The sequence below is a fragment of the Raphanus sativus genome, chromosome 4, assembly GCF_000801105.2.
Source record: "Raphanus sativus cultivar WK10039 chromosome 4, ASM80110v3, whole genome shotgun sequence".
NCBI lineage: Eukaryota > Viridiplantae > Streptophyta > Magnoliopsida > Brassicales > Brassicaceae > Raphanus > Raphanus sativus.
The window spans coordinates 22,781,046-22,799,047 of NC_079514.1; the positions used below are offsets into that span (position 1 = coordinate 22,781,046).

General features: G+C 38.0%; 1 long non-coding RNA gene across 2 annotated transcripts; it reads right to left on the reverse strand.

Moving 5' to 3' along the window:
• Nucleotides 1–15,875: 15,875 nt before the first annotated feature.
• On the reverse strand, nt 15,876–17,676 carry LOC108831998 (uncharacterized). Of its 2 annotated transcripts, XR_001946446.2 has the most exons (5): nt 17,282–17,675; nt 16,729–17,062; nt 16,610–16,643; nt 16,315–16,333; nt 15,876–16,246 (listed from the first exon to the last, which is right to left on the reverse strand). It is a non-coding gene; the product is annotated as an uncharacterized LOC108831998 (long non-coding RNA). The 2 variants fall into 2 exon arrangements; XR_001946445.2 differs by having other exon boundaries at nt 16,610–17,062; nt 17,282–17,676.
• Between the last annotated feature and the right edge of the window lie 326 nt (nt 17,677–18,002).

Below are 18,002 nucleotides of genomic sequence, written 5' to 3' on the forward strand. Positions count from 1 at the left end.
GATGTTTGGACCTTTGATAACAATGTTCCGTTTGTTTTAAGAAATCATTTTTTTTTTCTTAAATCGTAAACTTTTCAAGCCGTTAATTAAGAAATCATTGATTTCTTAAGTCGTTGATTAAGAAATCGTATTATTTAAGAAATCGTTGATTTCTTAAATCGTCGAACAAGATTTTTCCGTAAATTTTTCGTATAAGTTTTTCTTTTCCGAAAAACCGTAAAAGATTTCTAAGTAAATAGTTTTTAACAGAAATTTGGATGCCAACTTTGCCTTGTCCGATTTTGACCCCAACAATGAACACTAAGTCTCAAGGAGGATGGTTAGCTCTTCTCCAAGGAGACAACTAGTTCAAACAGATAATTCAAGATATGAAGGATCCTAGTGATCTATGCTCTAGTTAGCTACTCTAGAACAAGCATAGGGTGCAATCTATTTGATGAATATCACAAGCTTAGCAATTATAGTTTGGGGCTAATCCCACAAACCTATTTAAACCCTAGATCTAACAAGTAGACTACTCAGACATTGCTAAGCAATTCATAACACAAGATAGGTAAAAGAATTGCATAGATGGGGAATAGAAAACAAATGGAGTTCCATCACAAATCTCTCAATGATCTCTCCAACCTCTCAAAACAAATAAAACTCTAGCTTTCTCTCACACTCTCTGCTTTGCTTGCTTCTGCCTTGAAAAGCTTGCTTAAGACTTGCCGTCAAAAACACTTAGCAGGAATATTTAAGCATTTCCATTAGGTTAAAAACTCGTCAGGGGCAATCTCGTAATTTGGTGAAGTCTTGGTGAAGTAGTCTGCTAAACCAATTCGTCCTCGATATCGATCGACAATACTAGATGTGTATCGATCGATTATAATCTTCTAGTACGTGGATCTTCTCAGCTACATCGATCGACAACTCTGGATGAGTATCGATCGATTCTTATCACAATGTTGACTTCCGACTTGGTCTTGAATGTCAACTCGGGTGTATTATCTCTTGTACTCCAAAATGTTCCAAAAGCATCACTTTATCACGAAATGCTCATGAACCTGAAAACATACCTAACAGGCTAGAAAACACATTAGTTATATAATAAAATACTATTATACCATGGTAGAAAATGGGTGAAATCCATGGTATATCAAGGATATGCAACCGATGTGTGGTTTGCAAGAAGGCCAAGTCCAAAGTGCAAAACCAAGGTTTGTATTCGGCCCTACCTATTCCATCTCATCCTTGCGTTGATATTTCTATGGATTTTGTGCTTGGTTTGCCTAGAACTAAGTCTGGCCGAGACTCCATCTTTGTGGTTGCTGATAGATTTTCTAAGATGGCTCATTTCATACCTTCTCATAAGACTGATGATGCCGTGCATGTTGCTGAGTTGTTCTTTAGAGAAATTGTTAGGTTGCACGAATGCCTAGAACCATTGTTTCTGATAGAGATGCTAAGTTCCTTAGCTACTTTTGGAAAACTTTGTGGTCTAAACTTGGAACTAGGTTGATGTTTTCCACCACTTGTCATCCTCAAACTGATGGCCAAACTGAGGTTGTGAACCGGACCTTATCAACTTTGCTTAGGTCATTGATTAAAAAGAATCTTAGACTTTGGGAAGAATGTTTGCCTCATGTTGAATTTGCATACAATCATTATCTGCATTCTGCTACTAAGTTCTCTCCATTTGAGATTGTTTATGGTTTCAACCCTATGTCTCCACTTGATCTTTTGCCTTTTCCTTTGAGTGAAAGAGTTAGTGCAGATGGAAAAAAGAAGGCTGAGACCATCCGGAATTTGCACGAGGAGGTTCGAGGCAACATTGAGGCCAAGTCAAAGATATATGACAGAAAGGCAAACCGGAAGAAGACCAAGGTCTTTTGAGGAAGGAGACCTTGTTTGGGTTCACTTGAGGAAGGAACGGTTCCCGGATGAAAGGAAGTCCAAACTGATGCCCCGGATCGATGGACCATTTCCTATACTTAGGAATATCAGTGACAATGCGTATCAACTTGATCTGCAAGGTAAGTATGATATTTCTTCAAGTTTTAATGTTTCTGATCTTTCTCCATTTCTTGCAGATGATCCAGATTTGTGGACAAATCCTTTTGAAGAGGAAGGGAATGATGCGATCCAGGACCCGGACCAGGACCAGCTCGACGATCAGGACACTCAGATCAGACCAACCGAGGTTCATCCATCCGTCCAGGCCAAGCAGTCCAACCGAGCAGTGTACCGGATCAACCCGCGTTCGTCCGGAAAGGAGCTATGGCTGGATCCACATCCTGATGACCGATCTGACCAAACCACATATCACTACAAGAATATCGAGTATTCATAGCACACCGGTATAGCGTTTTTTTGTTTTTGCTATGGTTTAAAACACGCGGATTTATCTATAGCGTTTCCTTTTAATGAAACGCTATCTTTAATTAAGGCGGAAAAAATAATTCAATACGCGGCATATATTTTTAGCCAAGTGTTTTCGCGGTTACTTAATCACAGCAGAACCAAATTAAAAGTGTTATGAAAACCAATACGCGGGATATAAACCGAAAATTTTAGGTTTTTCCCACCCGATAATTTTCTAAGGCAAAAAAAAGAAAGGTTTTGCCTCAGCTGTATCGAAACCTCAGTTCTATCGAAACCTCTCCCTTCCGCCTCTCTCTCTCGAATCCTGTAATTCCACCTCTCTTTTCTATCGAAATTAACACAAAATCCGACACTCTTTGATTCTCGAATCCTTCTTTAGCCTCTCTCTCGAAGGTTTGATTTCTCGATTTAGGGTTCTTCGATTTTTTCCTAATATTTTGAAATGATTTTGGGTTTGAACCTGTTTCGAATTGATCTACGGTTTATATGTACTAAGATACTCGATTTAGGTTCTTCGGTTTTCATCTGATTTTTCGAGTTAGATTTTTTTTAGATCTATTTCATCTTTTTCCTGATTTGTTCTGATTTTCTTTTTCTGCAGATCTCATTCCTTCGATCTTTTTTAAGTGGTGAGCTTCTTATTCCTTCGATCTTTTTTACGAAATTTCTGTTCTCTGTTTAACTGTTTTTACTTGCATATATCGTGTCTGATACACCAAACTTCACTCGTGTCTGAGTACATTTGGAGCTGGTGGTTTTCATAACAATGGACAAGAACTGGGTTTGGAAACCAAGGTATATATGTCTTTACTTTTTCTGTTTTCATTTGTTTGGTTATATGAGTTTGTAAAGACAAGAACTGGGTCTTTAAAAAAATACTGAATATGAGTTTTGAATGTTTGTCACGTACAGGGCTAGCCTTGAGTATCAGGAAGGAGCAATTAGTTTTGTGAAGGCATCAGCTTTGAGATTGGGTCATCCGACTGATTTGTTGTGTCCCTGCATTGACTGCCGCAACTTGTGTCATCAGCCTACAGATACAGTCGTCGATCATTTAATTATCAAGGGTATGGATCAGAAATACAAGAGGAAGGATAGCTGGTTTGAACACGGAGATGTGTGGAGTGATAAGCCGTCAGATAGCGGAAGTGAAGAGCATGAAGCTTATGACTTGTTCAGAACAGCTTTCTTTGATGAAGAAGTTTCACAGCCCCATACCGACGATGAGGTTCAGATAGAAGAAGGTGACAGTAAGGAGGAATCTGAGTTTAGGAAGAAACTCGAAGATGCTGAAACTCCACTATACTCTAGCTGTCTCAACCACACGAAAGTTTCTGCAATTATGGCCCTTTACCGCATTAAAGTCAAGAGTGGTATGTCTGAGAATTACTTCGACCAGCTCCTCACTGTAGTTCACGACATGCTTCCGGGTGATAATGTCCTTCCGAGATCAACAGATGAGATGAAGAAATTCTTGAAAGTGTTTGGTTTTGGATATGATCAGATTCATGCCTGCACAAACGACTGCATTCTTTCCCGTAAGGAATACAAGGACATGACAAGCTGCCCAAGATGTGGTGTCTCAAGATGGGAAAGGGATAAGCACACTGGTGAGGAGAGGACAGGGATACCAGCCAAGGTTCTGAGGTATTTTCCCATCAAAGATAGATTCAAGAGAATGTTTCGATCTAAAAGGATGGCTGAAGACTTACTTTGGCATTCCAACAATGCTAGTTCAGACGGTACAATGCGGCATCCAGTAGACTCTATAACTTGGTCCAGTGTGAAGGATAAGTGGCCACAGTTCTCTGACGAAGCAAGAAACCTCCGGCTTGGACTTTGTACAGACGGTATGAATCCTTTCTCAATCCAGAACACAAAATATAGTACATGGCCGGTGTTATTAGTCAACTACAACATGCATCCAACAATGTGTATGAAGTCAGAGAACATTATGTTGACTTTGCTGATCCCTGGACCAACTGCGCCGAGCAACAACATAGATGTGTATCTAGCTCCTTTGATAGATGACCTAAATGATTTGTGGAATGAAGGTATTGTTGTTTATGACTCGTTCAAGCAGGAGAATTTCACACTAAAGGCGATGTTGTTGTGGACTGTCAGCGATTATCCTGGATTAGGTACACTAGCTGGGTGTAAAGTCAAAGGGAAACAAGCATGTACTGTCTGTGGAAAGGATACACCCTTTAGATGGTTGAAGTTTGGTCGAAAGCATGTGTATCTGGGCAACAGAAAGAGGCTGCGACCTGAGCATCCTTACAGACGAAGAAGAAAATGGTTTGACAACACAGCTGAGGAAGGGACTGTATCTAGAATTCAAAGTGGAGCAGAGATTTTTGAGACACTGAAGGATTTCAGAAATAATTTTGGGAGACCGTTAGAGAAGAATGGGAAAAGAAAAAGAAAAGTTCAGTGTGAAGATGGGGTTATTTCAGAAGATGATGAATACGAAGAAGACACAGAACATTGGAGGTGGAAGAAAAGGTCCATCCTCTTCGAGTTACCTTACTGGAAGGTAAATATTCAATCTAATTTTCTCTTTTTTCATATTTTTTCAAAATTAATAACAGAAATTGTCTTCTTTATTAGGAAATGCCGGTTCGTCACAACATTGATGTCATGCACGTGGAGAAGAATGTCTCTGATGCTATCATATCTATTATGATGCAAAATTCGAAGTCAAAAGATGGTGTGAAATCAAGAAAGGATCTGGAAGATATGGGGATTCGAAAGAACTTACATGTTCAGCTCAAAGGGAAGAGAACATACTTACCTCATGCTGCCTATTGGTTGAAGAAAGATGAAAAAAGAAGATTCTGCAAGAGGCTGAGTCTATTTAGGGGACCAGATGGATATTCGGCAAACATAGCCAGTTGTGTATCTGTGGAGCCACCCACAATTGGTGGATTGAAGTCTCACGATCATTATGTTCTTCTCCAAAATCTTCTACCAGTGGCGTTGCGAGGCTTACTCCCAGATGGTCCACGGATTGCAGTTACAAGGTTGTGCAGCTTCTTTAACAGACTCTGTCAGCGAGTTCTTGACCCTGAGAAGCTACTATCTTTGGAGACTGAGCTTGTGGAGACAATGTGCGAAATGGAGAGGTATTTTCCACCAGCCTTGTTCGACATAATGTTTCACCTTCCCCTACATCTGGCAAGGGAGGCACGTTTGGGTGGTCTGGTACATTTTAGATGGATGTATCCATTTGAGAGGTACTAACTGATTTTATGTTTTGGTCTTGTCTTGTTTTGTGTTGTTGTGTAACTGACTAAATGGTTGTTATGCAGGTACATGAAAACTCTTAAGGCATTTGTAAAGAACTATGCAAGGCCAGAAGCTTGTATGGCAGAAGGCTATTTAGCTGGAGAATGTATAACTTTCTGCTTAGAGTTTCTACAAAATTATGTACCTGTTCAAGCGAAAGTAAACCGGAATGAAGATGTAGAGACGAATGTTCTAACACTTGAGGGCCGGCCATTGCAGAAGGCTACTGAAGTAACCCTTACTGATAAAGAGCGAGACATAGCCCATCGATATGTTTTGATGAACATGGCAGTGATGAATCCATATGTTGAGTAAGTTCAGTCTGAATCTTTTTATTCATTTTATTTTTCGTTTGGTATAATCTAATGTCATGTTATGGTTTACAAGGATGCATTTAGAAGAATTGCAACTTAATGATGCAAGGTGTGAAAGAAATGAAACAATTCTATGGAAAGTTCATGCTGAGAAGTTCTCGCAGTGGGTAAAAGAAAAGGTATACTGCTCTGTTGTTTTCAATATTGTAGTCTACAATATTGTTCTTAAGTATTTAATTCCTATTAACCGCAGATCCCTCCCAACTCAGAAGAGCATGCTAAGAGGCTAAGATGGTTGGCTTTTGGACCACGACATACTGCTCAAACGTTCAAAGGTTATATCATCAACGGACATCGGTTTCAGACTGACGATGTTATGCGGAAGACACAGAACAGTGGAGTTATGTATGAAGCCTTCAGCATGTGTAGATCCAGTGCCAGAGATACTGCACATAAGGCGGATATGGTTGCATTCTACGGAGTTATTGAAGAGATCATACTGCTCGACTACCATATGTTTCAGATTCCACTCTTCAAGTGCAAGTGGGCGAACAAAGGTCACGGTGTGAAAGAAGAGCAAGGATTTACACTGGTGAACCTCCAAGTGAACCAGGCTCCATATATGCAAGATCCATATATTATGGCATCCCAAGCAAAACAAATCTTCTACGTTAAAGAAGATGATTCCTCACCTTGGTCTGTTGTTATGAAGGCACCACCTAGAGGGTATCATGAGCTAGAGACAGAGGAGGAGTTTGTTGCCGCACCTTTGACAATTCCAGAAATTGAAGATTATGGGAACCAGGGCTCTGATGACGAAAGTTTTTGTGTTAGAGATGACTGTGAAGCAGTCTTAGTAGTGGAATAGTTGGTTGAAGTTATGTTTGCTGGTAGTTCATAGAATATTGGTTCTGTTGCAGGTTTACTAAATGGCAAAGCAAGGAGATGCAGCTATTACCCGACGCAGTCGTCGTCAAGCAGGCATTCCACCAACCCTGCGGTGACGAAGAGTAAAAAGCAGAAAAAACAACGACTCGTTTTGGAAGATGAAGATGATTACTTAGAGCATGTGGGTACTTTTCAGACAGAGAACACACAGCCTGAAGAAGAGAGGACGCAGCCTCAGGACGAGAGGACGCAGCCTCAGGACGAGAGAACGCAGCCTCAGGACGAGAGGACTTACATGTCTGAAGAAGAGATTATGCAGCCTCAGGCAGAGAGTGTGCAGCCGCAGGAAGGGAGTACGCAACCATCTAATGGAGAAACTGAAGATGATGAAACAAGCACCAAAAAGAGAACAAGAGGTCTAACAAAGATGCGTGGAGTTGCTAAGCAGCCAGAGGAAAAGGTTGACGTTGAGTTCAACTCTCTCGGTGAACACGTTGGTAAAGGATCTGTAACTCTGTCATCATTTCTTGGACCTCTAGTGAGAGAGCATGTTCCTGTACTACTGGATGATTGGAGGCACCTCGATGAGAAAACTAACTACGTACTGTGGGAGGAGATTCAGGGACTATATATGGTCTAGATTATATGACAGAGCAACTTATGTTTTAAGTTTCAAAATATTTCAGGGAAGGTTCAATTTGACTAAAGATTGGCAAAAAGCTTGTGTTTTCAAGAAAATGGGTTGTATATGGCGAGCTTCAAAGTCAAGGCTTGTTACCCAAGTACGAAGTGCTAGTAGGACAGCAATACCTACATTAAAACCGAGCAATATCCAGTCAATGGCAGAATGGATGAAATGGGTCAAGAGTAAAACTACTGAAGAATTCAAGGTTCAGAATGTTTAATCTATTTATTTGAACAGACATCTTTAAGAAATATTGACTTTCTGAGTTTCTGTGCAGGTTCACAGTGACAAATATAGGGAGCTAAGAAAGGCGCAGATACCCCACACCACCAGCCGCAAAGGAATGATTCGCCTAGCTCATGAGATGGTAATGTATTGCTACTCCATATACTGACACGGTGTTGGCATTTTATTAAATTCCCATTTGTACTTGTAGAAAAAAAAGAGCATTGACCCTAGCAAGGTGACAAGGAGTAAGATTTGGGTGGCAGGACACACTCATTCTGATGGAAGACCTGCCAGACCAGAATTTGCAGAAACAATTGTAAGTGTATAATGAGTTGTGGACTTAGATCATCAGTCAATATTGACACAATTTTGTTGTGTATCAGGAACAAATAAAGTCAATCGATACTGAAATGGGATCCACATGTAGTAATAACTTCAGAGATGATGCTGTGAGTCAAGTCTTAGGTAAAGACAAGAATGGAAGAGTCAGAGGGATGGGCAGAGGAGTAACTGCTACAAAGCTAGCGTTCATTCAGGCTAGAGACACGCATGTGATGAAGCTTGAAGAGACACAGGTGGAATTGCTCAAGAAGATTGAAGAGCTGCAGACTGAAGTTCGCAACATAGTTAAAGACAAAAAGGTTATCTAATTCTCACTCTTCTCTTGATGATGGTAGTTTTGATATTAATATCAGTTACAAAATATATTTTATTGTCAAAGCAGTGTGATGATTCTGTAGCTGAGACTACAAGTTCTAGAAAAGTAGTAACGAGGTGTCAGCTACTGGATTGGTGTGAAGTAGGTGACGTTGTTGTTGCAGAAGGAGAGTTCTGCTCAGCTGAACCAATGTACAAAATTGGTCGTGTTCCTCTTGGGCCTGGAGCAGCAGCTGTTGTTGTCAATTCTGTAACAAAGACTGATGCTTATGTATGGAGGCCAACCACAAGTATATTCTCAGTTGGACAAGCATTGGGTAACAAAATCGCCTGGCCAGCTGACAAGATCATTCTGGATAACGAGCAGGCAGAGGTTCAAACTAGTGCTTCATCGGTAAACAGCTTCTTCCTCTAATCTTGTACGAATTGTTTTTCTGTTTGAATTCTGGTGTAACACATTATTCATGTCTTAGGAATCATTGGATAAAATACTCATCATTGACTGGACTTGCGATGATGTGATTGCTGAGGGTGGTTTGTTATCAACTGATCCTAAACAATTGGTCGACAACATTCCACTTGGACCCAATGCTGATGTTGTCAAGGTTGAAAAGGTGATTAAGAAGGAGGCTTATCTGTGGAGACCTAGTCCTGACATGTCAACCATTGGTGATGCACTTCATCTCAGTATCGCTTGGCCAATTCAGAAGATAGATATGATTAACAAGTCACCAAACAGAGTTTCGCCACTATCTTCTTCACCTCGGGTAAACTTCTTGAACATTTTCAAATCGTGGAGTTATTAAATTTGTACTTATGCTTTCTTTGCCATTTTTGGTAACAGAGTGTTACTAACAGCTTGGACACCTCTAAATCAAGTCCAGAGAAGAAGTGTCTCTTGTTGGATTGTAATAACTCGGGAAAGACTGTCGCTGAAGGCTGTGTTATCTCCACAAATCCAGAGGATAGAGTCCACTTTGTCCCTTTAGGTGAAAATGCTTGCAAGGTCTTTGTTTTAGTGGCAAAGATTGGAGATGCAAGAGTTTGGAGACCAAATGCAGAAGTTGAATTCATATCCGATGCTCTAGGTACGACTGTGGCTTGGCCTAGTGACAAAGTTAAATTTGTCTGATGCTTGTATATGTTTGATAGCTATGTTTAAAAACTTTGGTGTGTGTTTGCTTGGGAAGTTTGTGTTGTTGAACATGTATGTCAACAGGATAATGTTATCTTTAATGTTTAATATATATGAAATGTTTGGTTTTATGATTTTCTATATATAAAATTTATTATATCGCTTTGAAATTACTGAAATTGTGAATGCTACAAAAAACAAAAAATGAATTCTGTAAAAATATATGACATGGGATAGATATCGAAAACAGAATGCTATATTATATTTTTTTAATTGCAAAAAGAAAATCGCTATATAAATAAATTATATCGTAGCATAGGCGCAAAGCGCTATGTTAAGTGGAAGACCTATTATCGCGGCCGATGAAACAGCGCACCTAATAACACTATGGTATCATGCGATAGCGTTTTCCCGGCGCAATTAATACTCGTTTTTCTTGTAGTATATGATCTTTCCCGTCCAACTCGTCAAGACAAAGCAAATAGACGAGCAAGGCTTCACTTGGATCAGGCGGAGTCAGACCACGACCGCAACTTCTGACTTCTCACCCGTTTGGTCTGTACCGCACATCCCGATGATCGGACCAACGTTCTTGCTTCTTCTTTTGACGCCATCATGGACTTCTCTTCGACCAAATTCTCTAAGGCAAAGATTCTTAGACTTTCTGAAGATTTGGGTCGAGTAAACTCTTCATACGTTCAAGATGGTTCGATGATCACCCATGCGGCCACACCTCCGTACGTCCATCTCCTTATCGCAACGAACCAGATCATCACGGACGCACTTGGACATCTTTCTGAATCTGGACCAGTCAACCTTTGAGTCCACACTTTGATTGGTCTTCCCTTGTTTTCCACACTTTGACTAGATCTAGTCAAATTTATGTTTTCTATGCATTGTTTTCTGCACTTTTCTTTATTTTTTTTTCACTCAAAACACTATAAAATGTAATCCCCTTTCATTGCAATGAGATCCACGAAATTTCTTCTTTATTTTGAGTGTTACTCTCTTTGTTCTTTGCATAGAATTTTTATGTTTCTTGGTGAGGTTATCACTTAGCAAACAAATCTTCTTTTGTTGGACCGGTGCGTCACATCCGGCAACAAACGAATCTGGTAGTATCAAGGGGTCTTCCGCAACCTTTTGTGTCACCATCATTCCATAGTTCTCTTTTCAGAGTTCATATCCTTCACAAACCGATTGAGTGATCCTGTCAATCTCAGGACGTATCAACGCGGGTCGGCTCGCCGGCGAGCTCGACCACGGCGTGAGCCTACTCACCCGGCGAGCTCGGCCATCACGCGGGTCAGCTCGCCGGCGAGCTCGACCACGGCATGAGTCCACTCGCCCGGCGAGCACAACCTGATCCCGGCCTGTCCAACTCGTTTCGATTCTCGTATCTAGGCTGTTCGATCTCTTGTTCAATTCTTTCTAGCTGAACTACTTCCGACTTGATCCTCAAAAGGGGTACGTAGGCAGCCTTTCATAAGGTCCAGTCCCAAATCTTTAAACCTTTTTGTATCTTTTTCGTCTTTTTTATCGAGCTGCGAGTAGATTAGGTTTAAGGTTTTGAGGCGGCTAGAACTAGGAAAATCGCCGACAGTTCTCGCGGTCAAAGCTTTTACAATATTTTGTAATCATCGCAACGCTCTTTCGCGAATTCGAAATAAAGATCTACTTTTAACTAAACTCGTTTTGTTATCTTTCTCTATTTTCCGCATTTATATGGTCACTTGTCGTAGGCTGTCGCAGAGAATCCGGACCTCAAGGAAAGTAGGGTTTTCCTTGATTTCCTCCATATTTATTCATTAAAATCGACGGTGTAAATTTCGGTTCCCACAGTTCTCTTCGACACAGGGGCTACACATAGTTTTGTGAGCCCGAGGATCACTACAGGAAATGTGGATAGTAATAGCAGAACGAAAAGTGCTATGATTCATTTTTAATAGCGCTTCCTTGGACGCTCTGACATCGCCCGTTATAATAGGTCCGACCCTTTTAATAGCGGTTTTCGGTTCTGCTATTATTAAGTTTATAACAATAGCGCTTTTGTTGTCGCAATTGTTAATATTTATAATAACGTTTAACAAATGTTATTAGAACCTAATAATTTGATTTTTCTCAGTAGCAAAGATAGCAAATGTTTCATGTTATTAATTAGTTTTTTATTTATCCGAAAATTAACTAATAATAATTAGTGAATTGATTTTTTAATAATTATTTCGAAAATATGAAATAAAAACAATTTAAATTATTAAAAATCTAAAAACAATATAATTATTTAATTCCCATAACACAACATTATCACATTCATACAAACCATAAAACATATTTCCTCCTTTACACTACAAGAAATATTGGTATAATTAAAAACTAACTAAAACACATTAAACCAAAAACCTAATTAACACTCAACCTAAGTAGTCGCCTTCCTCAAGCTCCTTTTTTCTCTTTGGCCTTCCTCATGATTCATCTGTTTATTCCACCTTCCTCAAAGTCTGTATGCCTCCTCCACCTTCATCAAGTTCTCCGCAGTATCCGAAAAGCACACAAAACAAGTGTTGCTAAATACAATGATTTGAAGACATACACCCATACTTAAGACTGAAATCAATCCGTACAAGATTAACTAACAAGATAACTCATCTCAACATACTAACACGATTGTGCTTAAGTCTGCCGTATAGAGTAACGTTTTAGCTATAACACTTCAAAGACAATGAATCAGCAGAGAGATATAAGCAAAACTCTGAGAAGAAGAAAGTCTCAGACTTTATTCTCACAATACCTTCAAAGGTTGCACTTGGCATTCCAGTGAGAGACTGCAACATTCATGTATGTCTATCATCATCGCCTTGATCTGCATCATTCTTGCTGTATACATCATCTTCTGACTCAACGTTTTCATCCTTCATTGTTGATAAAGACAATTAACCAATAAGCAGCATATACCAAAGAAAAGAACTAGACTTAAAGTACTAATTTCGAATACAAGATATGTTCCAAATAAAACAAGAACTCGTCTAAACTTCTGAGAGTAAGAAAACCCCTAAACTTATGTTCAAACCTTTCAGACCAAACAAATCTTCTCTATTGTAATAATAATAATATATTGCAATTCATACAGTGACGACAGTAGTAACAAAAGAGACAACACAAACAAAATAAGGAACTCGTCCACCTCAATCATTTAGAGAAGCAAGTTGCGTTGTAGGTTGTAGCTAAGTACTAAATTTTCCGACAAAATATACCCCGAATGAAAAGCAGCAGAGATAAGCAAAACTCAGAGAAGAAGAAAGTCTCAGTATTTACGATTTGAGATAAGTAAATGACGGTGTTTGTGGCGACTCCGGTGAAGACGGATCTGAGAAGCGATTGTGGTGGTGGCGAGCGATGGGGGATGGGAGAGATGGCGATGGTGGCGGTGGTAACGAGCGATGGCGGTGGTAACGAGCGATGGCGGTGGTGGTGGTGGTGATGGTGACGACCGGCCGTTGCGTCTTCTCCGTTCTCTACCATCTAAGAACTCCATCCCTTCTCTCTCTCTCTCTCTCTCTCTCTCTCTCTCTCTCTCTCTCTCTCGGGGACGACTCGTAGATCTGAAAAGATAGTAAAAATGAATAAATGAATAATTAAGATCAACCGTCGATTCAATGTCAATCCAATGGTGCAGATGGGGTGATCCATGCCATAACCATAACTGACCAATAGAAATAAAGGACGGGGATTGATACAGAAATGATTTTGGGCCTTTGATTCAAATCAATCAATGGTTCAGAAAAAAACACATTATAAATTCTCTTTTATTTATTTATAGCTATTACAAAAAATTATCTAAGCTTTAAATACTTTGATATAATAATTTAAAATATGAAATCTAAATTTTTATTTGAAATTTTAATTAATTTACGGAATTATAATTTATTTAAAAATTAAGATTTAATGTTATGATATATGTTAAAATGAGATATGTGGTTTAGGGGTTATGGTTAAGATGTATGATTAGATGTATGATTTTAGTTTTATAATATACTTGGAGTTTTGATTTAAAGTTTCTATTATAAATTAGTAAAGATTGGATTTGTGATTTTGTATGTAGAGTTTTTTTGGGGTATAGGGTATTAGATATAGAGTGTAGATTTAGAATTTAGTGTTTGAGGTTTAGAATTTAAATTTAAGATTAGATTGTTAAAATGGATACACTTTGAGTTTAAGTTTAAGATTGGATTGAAGTTTTGATCAAGTTTATGTTTAGGGTATAAAAAACATGTTTAGGGTTTAGGATAACAATGTTTAGGGTTTTGATCTATTTTTGTAACATAACTTTCATGATATATATACACGTTTCGAATATGTTTTACATGTTTGATTTTTTTACCTTCTAAGACACATTTTGTCTTTTATATTACTCCTTTAGGCACTTCCCACTTGGGAGACACATATTACCTTCTCTATGAGTGTTGAAATACATCCCTACCCTCATTTCTAACCACACCACTCTTTACTAATTATACAGAAACTAACCATGGTTCCAACCTTTTTTTAATATTTGTCGGACAAAACAAGACAAATATTGTCTCTCATCTCTTTACTTTTCCCATTTCAAAAAATCCTTCATATCTCGATATTCTCCTTTCAAGAAACCGCTGTTAGACGCGAAATACAACACCGGAGAGCTGTAATGGCAAAGACGAAGAAGAAATCCACGTCTTCTCCGGCAAAGACGAAGAAGAAACCAGACCCTCCGCCGTCCGTGCAGTCAGACCCTCCGCCGTCTTCATCTGGTAAGCTTTATGGTTATTCTCAAGGCGATTTCGCTGTGAAAGTATCTTTATTTTCGATTTCGCTGTCAGTTCCGTGTAATTCCACCTCTTAATTTCAGTTTTTTTTGAAAAATTTGTGGTGGTTTTTTTAGGGGTTCTAAATCGAGTTCAACCAACAATCTTCTCTGGGTTTTTTCGTCGATTGTTTTTGTTTCTCTTCCAATACAGTTGGTAAAACTTTCAATTTCAGTTTTGTTAACTTTCAATTTCATTTAAAAAAAAAAATTGGGAGTTTTTTTAGGGTTTCTAAATCGAGTTCAACCAACAATCTTTTTTGGATTATTCTTTATCTTCCAAAACAGTTTTGTTAATTTTATCAAAATCTCCTATCACTTTCAGAAACCATGCAACCAGATCCGCGTCTTCCGTTGAGGTTATTTGCTACTGATAGGTTCCCCATCAACAAACTCAACATATATTCTTCATCTTCCTACAAGATTACTCTTCCTCCAAGATTACTCAACTGGCAGATCATCGTACGAGTATAGCAATACCACCGTACCGAACCTCCACAGGTTATTACGATATTATTCAGATACATACCAATTTAGTATCTTTCTGTTTCAGATGACTCACCTATGAGTTTGTTTTGACTGGTTTCAGATGGTGGAAAGAATTCAATGTTTCAGGAGAATTTTGTGTACACATGAAACTTTTACATATGTCTTCTGTCCATATCCACGAAAACAAACTTTTATCCATAGTCTTATGCCCATGTCCACGAAAACACATTCAATAACTTTTTGTCCATGTCCATAAAACACATGTCCAATAAATTATAAATAAAAATAAAAATAAAAATATATATAGAAAATTAAAATATCACAAATTTAATCAAAATGGATATCACAATATATAATTTGAAAAACATATTTTTTATCCATGTCCATGAAACACATGACCAGTAAATTATAATTTGAAAATTTAGCATGATCATATCCATCCACAATAGCTGAATGTACACAACTACAATGTTTATATCCACAACTCTTTTGTCCATATTTTTTATTTGTATCTTCTGAAATATAACAATAAAACATATCAAAATGGATATCAAATTATAGAGAATAAAAAAACATAATTTACTATATCAAACAATAATAATTAAAAAAGAAGAAAACATGTCTTTTTTCATTTCGTTTGGTTTGGAGATATATAAAGTACGAATAAAAAAAATATCACCACAAAATACACAGAATTTTAAAATAGAAAAAAATAAAAACAAACCAGACTCTTCTTTCTCTTAACCAGACGTAAGGGGTATTTGGGTAAAAACAAATGAGAGAGAAGGGAAGAAAGTGTATCTCTAACGGGAAGTGACTTAACATGACAAAAAAGAGAATAAAGTGTCTCAATATGTAATGCACTCTACATGTTTTGGGGTACTATTCATCTTAGTACATAACGAGAATCATGTTTTAAATTATTGAAGTTTTTAAATAATTTGTAAACATGCTTTTCAAAATTAGTTTTCTTAACAATACCTAACAAAATTCAGTTATCTAAATATTTTATTTTGTACATATTAATACCTAATAATCATATAGTCCAAAGCAAGACGTTTTAAACAACAAACATCAAATATCCAAATTTTAAATTACACTTTAGACTTCAAAACAATAAAATCTTGTTTTCCCCTTTCCTATCAATTCTTTTCTTTTCTCGACTTCACTTCAGTTTTTTTTCTTAATCTAAACCTTGAACTCGTGGACATGGAACCATTTTGTGGATGACCATTTGTTTCCTTTCACCACTGGACATTCACCTGAAACTCAAAGCCGAGATATTGATGGATTCTGATGGAATCGACGTCATTGGCTTTCTTCTGTTCAGTCAAATCGACGTTTATATCCTCCCCGTCTCCCTGGAAACACACACACACATCTTTTAGAACACACAAGAAAGGATTTTTAAGTTAAAAGATTAAACTACCTGATGCTCGTTTGTCCACCTGCCACAAGAAAAACTCTAGTTAATATAATGTCTTCCACGGAACCAAATTCATTTATTCAAAATGGTGACACATAATCTAGAAACCATATGCAAGAACCTACTGAACAGAAAGCTTCCTATACAAATCATCACTTTTTTTTTTTTAGATAGACATAAAGCTTTTTGTCAACCCATATTCAATAATTCACATGTGTCAATCAGTCATCTGCTAACATGGATCCAGTTCAACATGGAAGTAAGACCAAAGGAATACTAGTATCTTTAGGAAACGTACCTAAATCCCAGACCTGAAACTTGATATTGTTGTACTGCACAGATCAGAGAAAACCAATAACAGGAACGGCAAATGAACAATTATAAAAAAAAAATCAGATCCTGAGCAGAGTTACATACTCGGAATCGTGGAGACAACCTCCCCCATCTGAAGCCGAACTGTAATCAAACAAAACACAAATAGATGGAGGGGAGTGAATGTTTTACAGAGGATAGTAGTTTTTCCAGCATTGCCGAGACCGAGGACGAGGATACGAGCTTCTTTGTTGCCGAACACTGAAGAACATCCGCGTGAACATGATTCCCATCTTTTTCTTCTTCTTCTTCCGATCAAACGATCTAAGAGAGATTCTTCTCCTCGACCATCCGACCTTCAGATCTTTCTCTGGAAGATCAGAGAACAAACCATGATCGCTGTCTTCTGGCCAGACTCTTAGAAGCTAGCAAGCTGTTCCTGTAGAATTACATGTCATCTGAAACTTAAAGACGAACAGGAGATGTTCTCGATGAATTCTGGAAATCCATTAAGTTTATTAAGAATCAAGTCAAAGCATACAACTCTAACTTAAAAATCAGTAAAGAAACCCAAATCAAAAGATAAAAGATAAAGACATTAGCACAGAAATAAAGAAACTCATATCGAAAGACAGCTACTTAGAATCTGAGATCTTACTCTGGCATCTCATCAGTATTGATCAGAACAAACTCTTCCTGTTGAGAACTGGCGATGAACCGACCACCGATATTCATAGCACAGATCGACTAAGGAATGAAAGAGAGAGAGGAAGGTGCATGTGGTTAATTGAGGAACCGCTTCAACTCAGAGAATCTCGTTTCTCAGACATCCACAGTCAATAACAGAGTTTACTTCTCTTGAAAGGAAGACTCGACTCCATCAATTCTATCTTCTCTATGTATGAAATTAGGGTTTGAGATTGGAGAAATCGAAGCAAGACTTGAACACAGACGTGGGATTTGCAGAGAAAGAGAGAGAGAGAGAGCTTCACGGGGAAGATTTAGTTTTGGGGATATATGATTAGTTACTATTAACGGCTGAGATTAGAGATTTGTAATTCTCATCTCCACTTATCAACCAATTAGTACTTTTTACTAAAATTTGGGATATTTTATATTTACTATAGCATTTAATTTTTCAATCTATAATGGTAAGACGTCTACATTTAGCAAATTTACGCGGCTATTTTTTTTTATTTTCCCACCATACAAAACATAGCGTTTTAAATTTATAAACGCTATTAAAAAAATCGGTGTTGGTATACAATAGCACAAATGTCAAAAACGCTATAATCTGATGCTATTAGTACTCACATTTCCTGTAGTGTCCAATCCGTGTATTGATATAAGCAACCTCCCATTCATCTCTCTTAGGTGAT